Source organism: Anas platyrhynchos, chromosome 6, assembly GCF_047663525.1.
Source record: "Anas platyrhynchos isolate ZD024472 breed Pekin duck chromosome 6, IASCAAS_PekinDuck_T2T, whole genome shotgun sequence".
In the NCBI taxonomy this organism is placed as follows: domain Eukaryota; kingdom Metazoa; phylum Chordata; class Aves; order Anseriformes; family Anatidae; genus Anas; species Anas platyrhynchos.
Genome location: NC_092592.1, coordinates 37,090,318 through 37,102,500, shown reverse-complemented (window position 1 = coordinate 37,102,500; position 12,183 = coordinate 37,090,318). Strand labels below are relative to the sequence as shown.

General features: G+C 40.4%; 1 long non-coding RNA gene across 3 annotated transcripts in view; it reads right to left on the bottom strand.

Annotated features, from left to right (window-relative positions):
- Nucleotides 1-10,162, bottom strand: part of LOC140002757 (uncharacterized) — a 26,472-nt gene extending 16,310 nt beyond the window's left edge. For all 3 annotated transcript variants that reach the window (XR_011810172.1, XR_011810174.1, XR_011810173.1), the window contains exons 1-3: nt 9,718-10,162; nt 8,028-8,117; nt 7,203-7,308 (exon numbers count right to left, since the gene is read on the bottom strand). This is a non-coding gene — a long non-coding RNA (uncharacterized lncRNA). The remainder of the gene's footprint in view (nt 1-7,202; nt 7,309-8,027; nt 8,118-9,717) is intronic.
- Nucleotides 10,163-12,183: the final 2,021 nt, after the last annotated feature.

The window sequence follows — 12,183 nt, the reverse complement described above, 5'->3', positions numbered from 1 at the left end:
ACTGAATGCAATGAGCAGCTGTCCTCAGACAACTACACGCAGAGGAAGGCAGAGAGAAATGTGCAGGAGCTGTCTGTAGAGGATCAGGTAATAGGGTGGAAGGACTACTGGGACATGTGATCCAAGTCCCATTCTGGGAGGAAGATGCAGCTCCCATCGCTGCCAGCCTAATGTGTAAAAGGTCTTGGCCACAGCTTCTGCCTCGAAACCCACCTGTGCATGAAACCTTGAGACTAGGTGACAAAGGAGGACGGCAGAAATTGGAGGAGTATTTTCAATGTACTTGCACAGTGAGATAACATTCCTAACATAAGCAATCTTGACTGTCATGCTCACTGACAAACAGAAAGCAGAAGGTGCTGAAGGCCTGACACTGTTCCCTTCCCACTGCCCATTCCTACTCACCCGTTTCTGCACCAGGTTCACCAAGCCAGTGGCAGCACCCAGCAAATCTTCTGAAAGCCCTCAGGTGCAGTCACAGTTTTGGAGGAGTCTTCCTAAAATTTTCCAGGAGTCTTAAGGGGAAATGAAGACATTCTCCCAAGGGAGAGCCTCAAAAGCATCCTTTTTATTTCTGTGTTATTCCTATAGCCTCAATTCCTGCTTTGCTGAACATGATCTTGTCATCCAAATAATGCAGGTTCCTGTTTAGAAATGTTTTGAAGCCCCAGGAATGGATCCCACTGAGATCCCTCAGTGCCAGGCTGGGTGGGGACAGCTGATGGAGGGATCTCTGCTTCCTCTCTGTCATCCAGCCTTTCCCAGTGTAATCGACTCAGCAACCGGCTGAAAGCCATTATTCCCCTAACTGTTGCTTATTTTTAAGTAATACAGCTGCTCTGCACAATCCTAACCACCTTTCTGATTGTTCATTAGGGACCTGCAATACTCTTGGTTTATTCCAGTTAAACCTGGATTTAACTAACAGTAGTTTTGTGCCCCATCACCTCTTCATTATTAGACTGAATTGCTTCCTAAGGACCAAATCATGCAAAGAGCCTCGCTCTTTCTGTGAGGCGCTGGGCACCCTCTCTTCTCATCCATTTCACTTAGGCAGCCACTTTTCATGGAAATTGATGGCATGCTCAGGCTGGAAGAGTCCCGAGCCGATGTTCAGATTTAGCATTCAAAATCTTCATTTGCAGCAAACAATGATGCACGTGACTGCAGCCTGCTTAACGCCAGTTAATGTCGCTGCATGGCCATCAAGGAATGAGGGCATATTAAAGGATCAATAATCGCAATGATCTAAGTAATGGTTTTGAAATATTTAACCAGAAGCAACAATTCAGGTTCTTTTAGATGTTGCAAACTTAAAAAAACTTAAAGATACAAAGGCCTCAAATCTGAGTCAAGTCTTTTTTGTACTTTCCTAATTTATTGGTATAATTTTTCCCTAAACGATGCTCCCCTGCCACTTGAGTTCAATGATCTACAGCCCACACAGAATCAAACGCTTTGAAAATTATGCAAAATTGCAATGAACTTTATTCCTTTCTTAGCTTCTTTTAAAGAAACTTTCACTTTTAAACAATGCTAACCCAAGGATAAAATTTATAATTTAACTTGAAGGTTAGCAAGTCCTTACATGATTTCCCAGGAAATTTTTAATCTAGTGGACTTGTGTTTTATAAATCATAAAGACCTGTCGGTATTCCTCAAATGATGGAGCTGTAATGTTATTGGGCTTTTGTGGTTTATTTTTCTGAGTGATATTCAGATTTTGGAAATGAAGAATATTCACTTCCAGATAGCCTGAATTCCACTAGAGATACAAATCCCTGTCTCTTTGAGAATGATAAAAGAAGTCAGCCAAGGTATTGTATACCATCGTGCATTAAGAAAAACTCAGAGGTTTAAGGCCATCTGTATTTAAATCCAAGGACAGATGAGACATTTAAATTTTAGTAGCACTCAGTTATATACCTGACATAGAGAAATGGCTGCAATCCTTTTTATCAGGCTGGAGAATAGGCATTAAATGACAAAATATTAGTCAGGCCATAGATCCACGAAACCTATAAGTTCTGAAGCAGCTTCATTAAATCTGTTTTTTATCCGAGGGGAGAGAAGGGTCTGGTATAATGTTGCTGGTATTTGAGGCATTGGGCTTTTAAAGGATCACTGCCAGATACTTCATCCATCTGTCTATTTTCATATTTATTGTTTTACCAATCACTTTATTCATCCATCTGTTCATCTGTGTAAACCCATTTTTTTAAATTTTAATTTTTATTTATAGACTGACCTTAATAAACTCTCCTCAAGTACCGCGTGTTTATCACTGTCATGGATGAAAACGTTATTAATGACAGGAGGGCTGAACGGGGAAGACGACTGCCCTTTAAATTCCTTTTCAGCTGACTGGGCCGCAGCAACTCAGCTGGGTGGAGGTGGCTCGATCGATAAGGTCGGAGTTCAGTCACTGTTCCCATCTCCTCTATCATCCCCATCATTGCCAGCTAACGATGCCTGCAGGTGGAGCGGGGCCGTTTTCCACGTTTATGAATTGCCTCGCTCCATAGCGAAGGCTCTTCGGCCCCGTAGGAAAATCTGTGGGTAGCTCTGGATATTTATTTTGAAATGTATACAAGGAAGACACGGAAGTCAATAAAAGAAAAGAAGCCTGGGTGTGTTTATAGTAAATATTGTTGGCTGGTAGCACGGCGCTGGCATAATCTGGGACCAAACCTGGCTCCCATGCGTTTCAGCTGTTCTAGTGGATCTCTCATTAAACATAAATAAGGGATGCTCCAGCCACTAAACGCTTTCTTCATAACACAAAGGAATGAGAGGCAAGTTAGTTTGCAGCACATAGTCACTTGCATTGTACTTTTGGTCCAGTTACTTAAAGTAAAAGCTGTGGTAGCTGCCAGGAGCCCAGGGCTGATAAGCACAACACTGCACATCCCTGGGTACTTGCCTAAATCAGCCAGGGCTTTCGTACCCACACCTGTTTCAGACAACAGTACAATTTTTTTCCTTCTGTGGGTGCATGACCCATAATTCAGTTGACAAACTGGCATTTATTACTGCTAATAACGTACTTATTTAATTGCTAACAGCAACACGGGTGATTGCTACATTGCAAATATAAGGCAGTAAGGGTATCTTGAAGTACCTTAAAATTATACACTTATGGATTAAGACTGTTCCAAATTTATGATACATAATAGTCACGAGGTGGCTATAAATGCTTTATGAGTTCACTTAGTTGACATAAGCTCTAACCTTGCCTCAAAAATACATTTTTATTCTGCTGACTTAAAGCAGGCTTGACAAATACTCTCCAGGATAACTCAACCCTCGCTTTTTATCCTTGGCTGGCCTAGGTGCTGTTTGTGACAGAGGTTTGTCGTTAAAGATGTAGCTGTGAGGATGGGGACGTTCCTCTCACGGCTTCATTTCACCTCCAGCATCATTTGAAACCCTGGATTCCTGCCTTGGATTTTATTTTGACATCAGAGGTGTAAATCAAGTCATAAACATATTTAAACTAATGTTGTTGAAAATCTGTAATTCTGACAGCGAAATGAGCAACAAAAGTGCATATAATATTTTGTGACATGTAATTTTAACTTCATCCGGTATCTTTGCTTTTGAGACATTGTTACCTGCAGGATAAGGCAATAAAATAAGGATGTACAAGAATGTGTCAAATGTAGGGCTTCCCTAAATTACACTCTGAGGCACAGATTAATACATTTAATACATTCCAGTCATGAGTGAAGTACTTATAGCAGAACAACTGCTCCTTCAGTGATATCATTCACTGGAATGAACTACAGCTAACAGTGACAAGCTGGAAAAATGCCCCCACTTTTCAAACTGTACAAATGGCATTTGGACACAGTAACTCAAAACTGGACACTTCATTTCAAGTTTAAAGCTAGTGGTCCAGTCAAAAGCTATTACTCCATCTTCTTTATTTGTAGTCCATGCTTTTGTGCTCTTTAAGAATCAAATAAATACTGGTGTAATGGTTAGCAACTGCCAGTTCAACGAAAAATACTGCTAAATTCACCAATAAGTCTTTTTTCTACACACACAAATTTATGACATAAGAACTGAACCCATTCCTGTTACAGTGTCTGGATAGTTTTTTAATGTAGAGGGAGACTCACTTTAGTGATAAGAGTTTAAACCCGAACTACTTTTTCCTTCTTTCTGGGTCATACATCTAGGTGGAGGGAGCGTGAAACAAACGGGCCGTGCGTGCGAGTGGAGGGGCGCTGAGCAGGCCTGCTCTCAGCCTCGGGAGGCCGGCAGAGACACGGGCTCGCTGAAGCTCTGCAGCCCCTTGCACTCGCTGATTTTTTTCATTTTCCATTTGCACTGAGTGGATAGTGACCATTTAAAGCAAATATAAGGTCTGGCCCCTTCCTCTGCATTATGTTGAGGCCTCAAGTGAGAGGGGAAGAGGACTTGGCCTGGCACCAGCTCACAAGACATCACCTCCTCAGCCCTCCTGCATGGAAAGGGCACCTCCAGATCCTCTTCTGTCCACTGCCCTCACATCCCTCTCTATCAAAGGGGCATCCCAAACCTCCCTGTGCCCCACCACGAGCTACATAACACTCAAATCCCACTTTGTGGTCCCCACGGATGGCCTGCTGTCACAGGGACCCATGCAAAGGGAGGGCACAGTGCCACCATTCGCCTGAGGAGGACTTTGTACAGAAACACGAGATTGCCCCCGGGGAATTGGGCTGCTTGCTCTTCATTCATCCTGGCACCACATGCAGAATTCAGGCCTGGAGTTTGCATGTTTGTGCTTTGATCTGCCCATACAAAATAACCAATGCTGACAGATACGAGGCTGGGGCTCCTCCGCAGCCATCACCACACACGTTGTGCTCTGAGGGAAATGCCTCCCGAACCCCCACACTGCTACTGCATCAGGGCTGTGAGGGAGGCCATAAGTGAATTAACGCGTATTCCAGGCAATATCTATGCAAAAAATGTGCGTTATTAGGCACCACATCAAATCACCAGGAAGAACACTTATGGATCTGGGGGTTAACCTCGTAATTGTGCTAAACTTCATCAGTTGGCTGATGTGAGACAAGCGGAGATGGTGTGATGAAGGGATAAATATTTATGCTGCCAAAGTACCACGGCTGTTCTCCGGGCAGCCTTTTTACTGTGTGCTGTCTTAAATGCTACAATAAAATAAGAAACTAACACCCACTGCATGGAACAACAATTAGTTTGGAAAGGAAAAAGAGCTCACACTTCTTCAGGAAGGTACACAGATACATTTCCCCAAATTCATGAGGTTACTTTCAACTTGACAGTTATTTCAGGGAAGAAAAGGAAGTTAACCCACAAGTAATTCTGGATTTTCTAAATATGTTGGTTTTGTTCTCCAGCTTCCCCAGCCAGTGACTATAATCATGTTCCTTTTTGTCATGAATATTTGCAGTTAAAAGACTAAAAAATGCAACCTTGGTCTTAGGTTTCTTTTTCACCAGTGCAAGCTCTGCAGTGGTCCCATTATCAAAAAACCCATTGTATCTGAAACACTCAAAAAAAGTGCATCTGGAAACAGAAATGATTTTCATTTCCAGAGAAAGGATTTAATTTTTCTTTTATTCAGTTTCTTAAAGATGAGAGATGAACAAGATTTTTATGATGTTCTAAGTAATTTCATTTGGTGTCATAATTACATCTTGATTAATTCCATCCTCATGGAAAATTATGATTTTTTTTTTTGTCTGCAGGGTGCATTTTAAAGATTTTGTATTAAGTGCAGATTTTAAAGATTATATATTATCAGCTTAGTGATATGGTTTCGTGGAGGACTTGTTAGTGTTAGGTTAGAGGTTGGACTAGGTGATCTTGGAGGTCTCTTCCAACCTAGATACTTCTGTGATTTGGCAAGTAATGCAATCTGGGAAGAATTATAATAGTGACTGAGAAGAGATAAATGACAGGTATACCAGGGGTAGGATTGTCTCCCTAATCGCTGCATTGGCATAATAAGAACACCAAGACCCTGAAAGCTGCAATGCAGAAAGATATTGTGAGCTGCTAATACCTACCAGACCTCTGCCATCTTACATCTTCCCTTTCTGGCACTCTATGCAACATGTCCTCTTAGAGAGAAGCTCCTTATGGTTTGCTGCATGTTGGAGGAGACACCAGAGCTCAGCACCCTCAGTCCTGCAATACTCAGTGGAACGCATGGCCCCACGAGGCACAATTCAACTTTTGAAACAGGCTGTAAGACTTGGGCACTTGTAGGCTTTGTGAAGTCATTTAAGCTTAGTGCAATTCTTTTACCTTGGCCAGTAACACCCCTGGTCTGATGTTTAGTGGCTATGCTAAAAAAAATAAAAATATATAGTGTTCAATTCCTAAGCTTGGCCACTTGTAGGTTGTTCTCCTGAGTCCTGCCATAGCCACAAAGAGAAGTGTGAGAAGCCGTGTGGGCTGCAGGAAGCAGCTTCTGCTTGCCCATGCAAATTGGCTTTAATGCAGCTCCAGCTGTGTTGAATTCCCCAGCACTGGCAAAGCCTGTCCGTACTGAAGGCACTCACAAACTTGTTCCTTGGAATTTCCACATGGTTTTCAATCCCTACTGATTTGAATGAGAGGCTACAGGACCTTGCAGGATGAGTCCCAAGGAAGAAGAAAGGATTTGGACACTCATTCATTTGGATACTTGGAAAAATCCTCACAATTAATATTCATTTGAAAAATATAATTGGTATCGCTTTTCCTTCCCCCCATCATTATCTCTTGCGAAATAGCTTCACAGCAAGGAACCTATTATTGGCCACTGCACATCATTAATTTCAGAGTCATTTCTCTTGTGCTGCATCTCATGGTCCCGTGTTCCCCTGCATAATACAGTCATCCCAGCACAGGGAGCATCACCTATTTCCAGCAGACCAGTGTTACCCACTCTAAGAAAGCTCTAAAGCAGACGGTACAGAGCAGTGCAGGGGGTACACACATTGGTCATGCATGGAAATACACCGCAGGTGAAAAGAAGCTGCTTTATGGAACAGGACTGGGAGCATGGGCAACAGCTGCAAAGCCTGGAAGATTTCTCAACAGTGTCTTAGAAATCTCTAAATTTCAAGCTCATAAACCAATCCTATTAAGATATAGCTCACTATGTTTTAAAACTACACAGAAGCTTCAACACCTCATATCTTTGATAGGTTTGTGACAGAGAAAATGTTTATTATTACCTGTTTCAGCACTGAGTGAGTGGATGAATGGACATCCCTGTTCACTGACTGCACCGTAGACTTTGGCCACTGGAAGACTTCAGATATGCTACTGCGTATGGCAGAGCTGACAGGGACAGAGAGGACACTGTTAAACCACCTTCCACCAAAAACATCAAACCCAGGCTAACTGAACCATTGCTTGTAGTGTGCATCACACAGAAAGGGGGCTTTGGATCCTGCCTGGCAGAGAAATGCGCTGAACAGGCACCACCACAAGCTGCAGGGCCCATTCCTACACGACTGATCTGACTTCACTCACAGGAACAAAGCATCTTCACTACAGTGAGCAAGAGGATGCAGGACTAAAGGTGCTTTTTTTTTTTTTTTTTTTTTTTTTTACCACTACAGCGTTTCTGCTTACCAATTTTTCTTAAAAATATTTATCCAGACAAGGGTTTACATGAGTCCTCATCTGATCCTAACCCATAAACGCTTTTAAGCAGAACTTCTTCTTTTATCCACGTAACCGGGTTTTATATGCATCATGTACAATGGGAAACAGCCAGGAATCCAAGATCAATACAAATAAAAATGAAAAATAATACGATGTGCTAAATTACTATGACTGATTCCTTGTATTAGTAACACACACACACAAAAAACAATTCAATCCATACTTGCAGGATTGTATCAGTGGCCAATTACTAATTCAAAATTTTACTGCTGTCTTGCTGGCTATTCCATGGAATAATAGCAAATGTATTTCCAACTCTGATTTTGTCTCATTAAATACTGTTGTTTCGAGAATGAAATCATTTTCAGAAGAACTCAAGGTGCACTCACGTAGTTGGAGGAAGCAGCCCTCAAATATGTCATTCATTCTTGGAAAACCCAACACAGCCTTTAGGAGAGATGATGCTCCCGCTGCAGCGCCTGTGCAGAACACGTAGCACAGGGTAAACTGACAAAATAATTGGATTATGCACACACAATTCAGACTTTCAGTTACTGGGTGCTTTCTGGCTCCTGGTTTCCACAGAAAAGTCAGGTTTTTGTCCCTTATTCCTTAAGTCCTTGTACTGCTTATTTACATATGAAAAGGTAAGTTTATAAAAGAGCTTTCCTATTTTACTACATCTAATAGTTAATAATTTAAATCTGCAGCCATTATCATCATATAGATTGACACAAATGGCATATGGATCATTCTGGAGATGAGGGTTAGTTTCTTTTAAGAGAGAATTGTTTTAGTTTTTGCAGGAAATTAATCAGGGGAATGGGCTTTGTGGAGCATGGAGCAAATCTAATCTGTTCTTTGTTCAAATTTGCCTTGCTCCAATTCCTAGCAATTGTAGACAACATGCTCTTTTGTTCAGGAGCCACTTGTTACATGCATAATTAGAGACTGCAGTAGCTGTGTTTAAAGAAAAACTGTTTTCCAATGTAATGTGTGATCTTGATAATAGTATTTTCATCAAAGGTAGCAATTACATTCATTAAGCTGGGACTGGCAAGGCAGCAAGGAAATTAAGTGGAAGGTGAATAAAAAGCTCCCCGTTTCTTTTTAAAATCTCTGTCTCTTTATAAGTTGAAATGCACCATGTTGAGCTGCAACTGGAAAATACATACTGAATATAAAAAAAGAAAGAAAGAAAAAAAAATAAAGTCCTCCTTAACCTTTCTGAAGAATGATCCAGAAGATATCCTAGGGACACCTACTATAGATGCACTTTTCAAATTAAGGGGCTTTATTCTACATTAATTTCTTATGCAAGTTTTAAACGAGCTCAACATATGATTCAGGTCTTTAAAGGCTCCAGGGCTCTCTAGGATTAATTCACTGTTCTTTTCACACATAAATTAATTGTTTTGTGTTCCCAAAAACAGCAAACAGCACATAAATCAACCAGTTTAGGAGAGACACGAGGCTGGTACCTTTTGCAAATCACTGAAGTTCACTGTTTATACTTCATTATTATAACGTAACTTTAAAATTAATAACACGTCCTACTTTTACAGCTTTTCCTTTACACAGATTGCTTGAATACACAACTCATTTTAGCAATTTGATTCCCTGAATGGCAAAAGTTGTGGAGCTGTTCTCCCAACGCTCATACTTTTCCAGTTAATAATTCAACCACACATCACTAATGTATTCCCAAACATTCCCACATAAAAATAGATAGTAAGAATAAACAGTCTCCCCCTCCTCTCCCAGCCCACCAGGCATTTTGCCTTAATCCTTGTAAAAGTGAGATTTGCAGATGGAAAGAAGGGAAAAATATTTGCATATGGAAAGAAGGGAAGATTGAAACCTGCAAGCCCCAGAGCCACAGCAGGCTGTGCGCAGTCTGCAGGCTCCCCCCATGCACTCCTGCTGAGCACGCACAGAGGAATCATCTCATTTTTTTTTTGCACTCCAAAACGTAATCCTGCTTTCTTCCAAGCTGAGCAGCAGGGTTAAGCAGGTATTTCCCTTGTACCTTTGCCCTGTGCTGGCAGAGCCAGAGCAGTGCTAGACAGCCCTACTCACCGGGCAGAGACGTCACTGCTTCAGGTTAGGTCTGAGCCCTCCTCACGCATCCTGGCAAAATATCCCCTGTCAGGGATCTGGGCGAGCACCCCAGCAAATGACACTTTCAGCAAGGGGAGCAAGCATAACTTACAAGCACTCGCAGCAGGACAGGGTTAGAAGCAGACCACGGCAGGTACCATGCTCCTGCCTTGAACACGGATGTCCCAGCATGCGCTCATCTCGAGGCAAGAGAGAAAAATTAGAGCCAGAACCTTGCTCCAAAAATAACTGCTTCTCTCTCTGCCCTTCCCAGAAATAGAATATGAAACCGCAGCATCTTGGCCAAATTGGAATTTGCATAGTTCTGCGAAGCATTTCCTTCAGTTAGGAATGATTTAATTACTCTTCACTTCCTCTTCTAGAAATCATTCCTGGATAATGATGTTAGCATAGAGCAGATATGTTTCAGTCAAGAAAAAGATGTAATTCAGTGCCAGAAGGCTTTTATAGCTTAAAAAAAAAAAAAAAAAAAAAAGGAGAAAAAAAGGAATTTTGGACACTTCTAAATAGAAGTAACAGCATAGAAAACGTGAGCTATTCATTTGCAAGTCTGAAACACTGGAGCATTGGGTGTTTTAACCCAATGTTGTGTCAGCCCCTGAAGAATTAGAGGACAACCACAACACTCACGTGTCCCAGAGTCTTACATTTTAAATAATTATTAAATAATGACAAGCTGTATTACCTCCAGAGAATTGTTTATCTCTGCAAATTGAATCACTGAAGCTGAAGCACGGTAGAGCTAAAATACTTCTGGTATAGAATGGAAGACCTGTTACTGCACCTTACCTTGGACCTTAGAAACTGTGAATCTTCGGTGATAGCTAAATATAGCTTACAATAAGATGGATTTAGCTTTTATTATTCAAGCAACAAGCAAAATAACCTGCCATAGCAATGAATTGTACACCTTGCCTTAATTAAGCGGAGAAAATTGTTTTCTTTTTAAAGCTTGCTTGGACAGGCACTGAAAAGACAAAAGAAATTTGGAATTTACGAAGGGAGCACAACAGTTTGTGTTTGAGAAAAATCATAGAATGGAACATAAGGAGTTTTTCTCTGAACACAGGGAAAACAAGACTATGAACGTAAGTACAGCCTTCATATCATATACCAATCTTCTAGTACATAATAGGGAGTCATAAAACATTTTCAAAGTTCAAAAAGTACCTGAGCTGAAAAAGTGCTTTGCCTCAATTCTTGCGGGAACAATTGGAGCAAATGCTGCATTTGGTACATAAACATCTTCCATCTCAGGAACAGAATGTCTTAACATTTTCTTTCCTAAAACAAACAGCATTGGCTTTTGCACTAAAACACATTTGCTGCATACCAACTATATATTCAGCAGCTCAACTAACAGAACAAGTTCTATGGAGCTTTTCAGCATTTAACTGAATTTCCAGAATCTTAACTTTAATTTCTGAATTATTCCTGGATTCTTTTTTCTTCACTCAGTTTAAGAGTCAGAGCACAAAGCTATTCCATATGAGATAAAATGAAAAGAAAAAAGACCTTTGTATCATTTCAAAGTTGGCTTTTTCTCTTTAGCTGGTGTTGGGTGCATGATGAGGTGACTCCATAAACAAAGTTTTATCAACCTTTTTTATTTTAATTTTATTTTAGCAATGTTGAAGTTGAGTTTATCGCTGTGTTTTAGGTTTTCCAGTTTCTATTTTAGTTTTCCTTCAAAGTACGAGATGTCCCTGGCCATGGCAGAGGGGTTGGAACTAGATGATCTTTAAGGTCCCTCCCAACCTCACATGACATTGGATGAATTTATTTTTCCACATGTTCGGAAGTCCTCATTGTATATATTAAATAAAACTGAGCTCTGAAAGCACTGTGTTTTTGGCCATCAAGATACAGTTTTCCATCAGGTGCAGAATACTTTTTCTTTAGTATCTTTAGTGAAGTCACCTTGAGGCTTTTTTAAATTTATAAATTTTTTTTTATATATATAGTTCTCCAGTATTAGTCACTCTACACAAATGAGAAAGATGAGAAAAGTTTCACAAGGATGTGAATCCAAATGATCTTGAAGGACAGAAGAATACACAAAAATACTATTGCTGTCTGTTGAGATTGCACATCTTTATATTTAAATATAAATAAGAAAAAAGTTACAAAGTCAAAAAATACATTATACATTGTATATTCTTTTGAACATTAATATACCAATATGAATCAATGTTTGAACAATGAACTATGAAACAAGTTATTAGGAAACACAGCGGTTAGTTCTAGTCACCCAACATGCTCATGGTATTGCACACAAATAGAGTATTTTTAGAGGATAATAAACAGAGATTTCAAAGCAGCTTAATCATGTGTCTCGTACCAGCTAATGAGAAATTCCCTCAATGCCACTACGCTGGACTTTGTTAATTATAGTGATTGATCTGACAGTCACCATGTTTAACT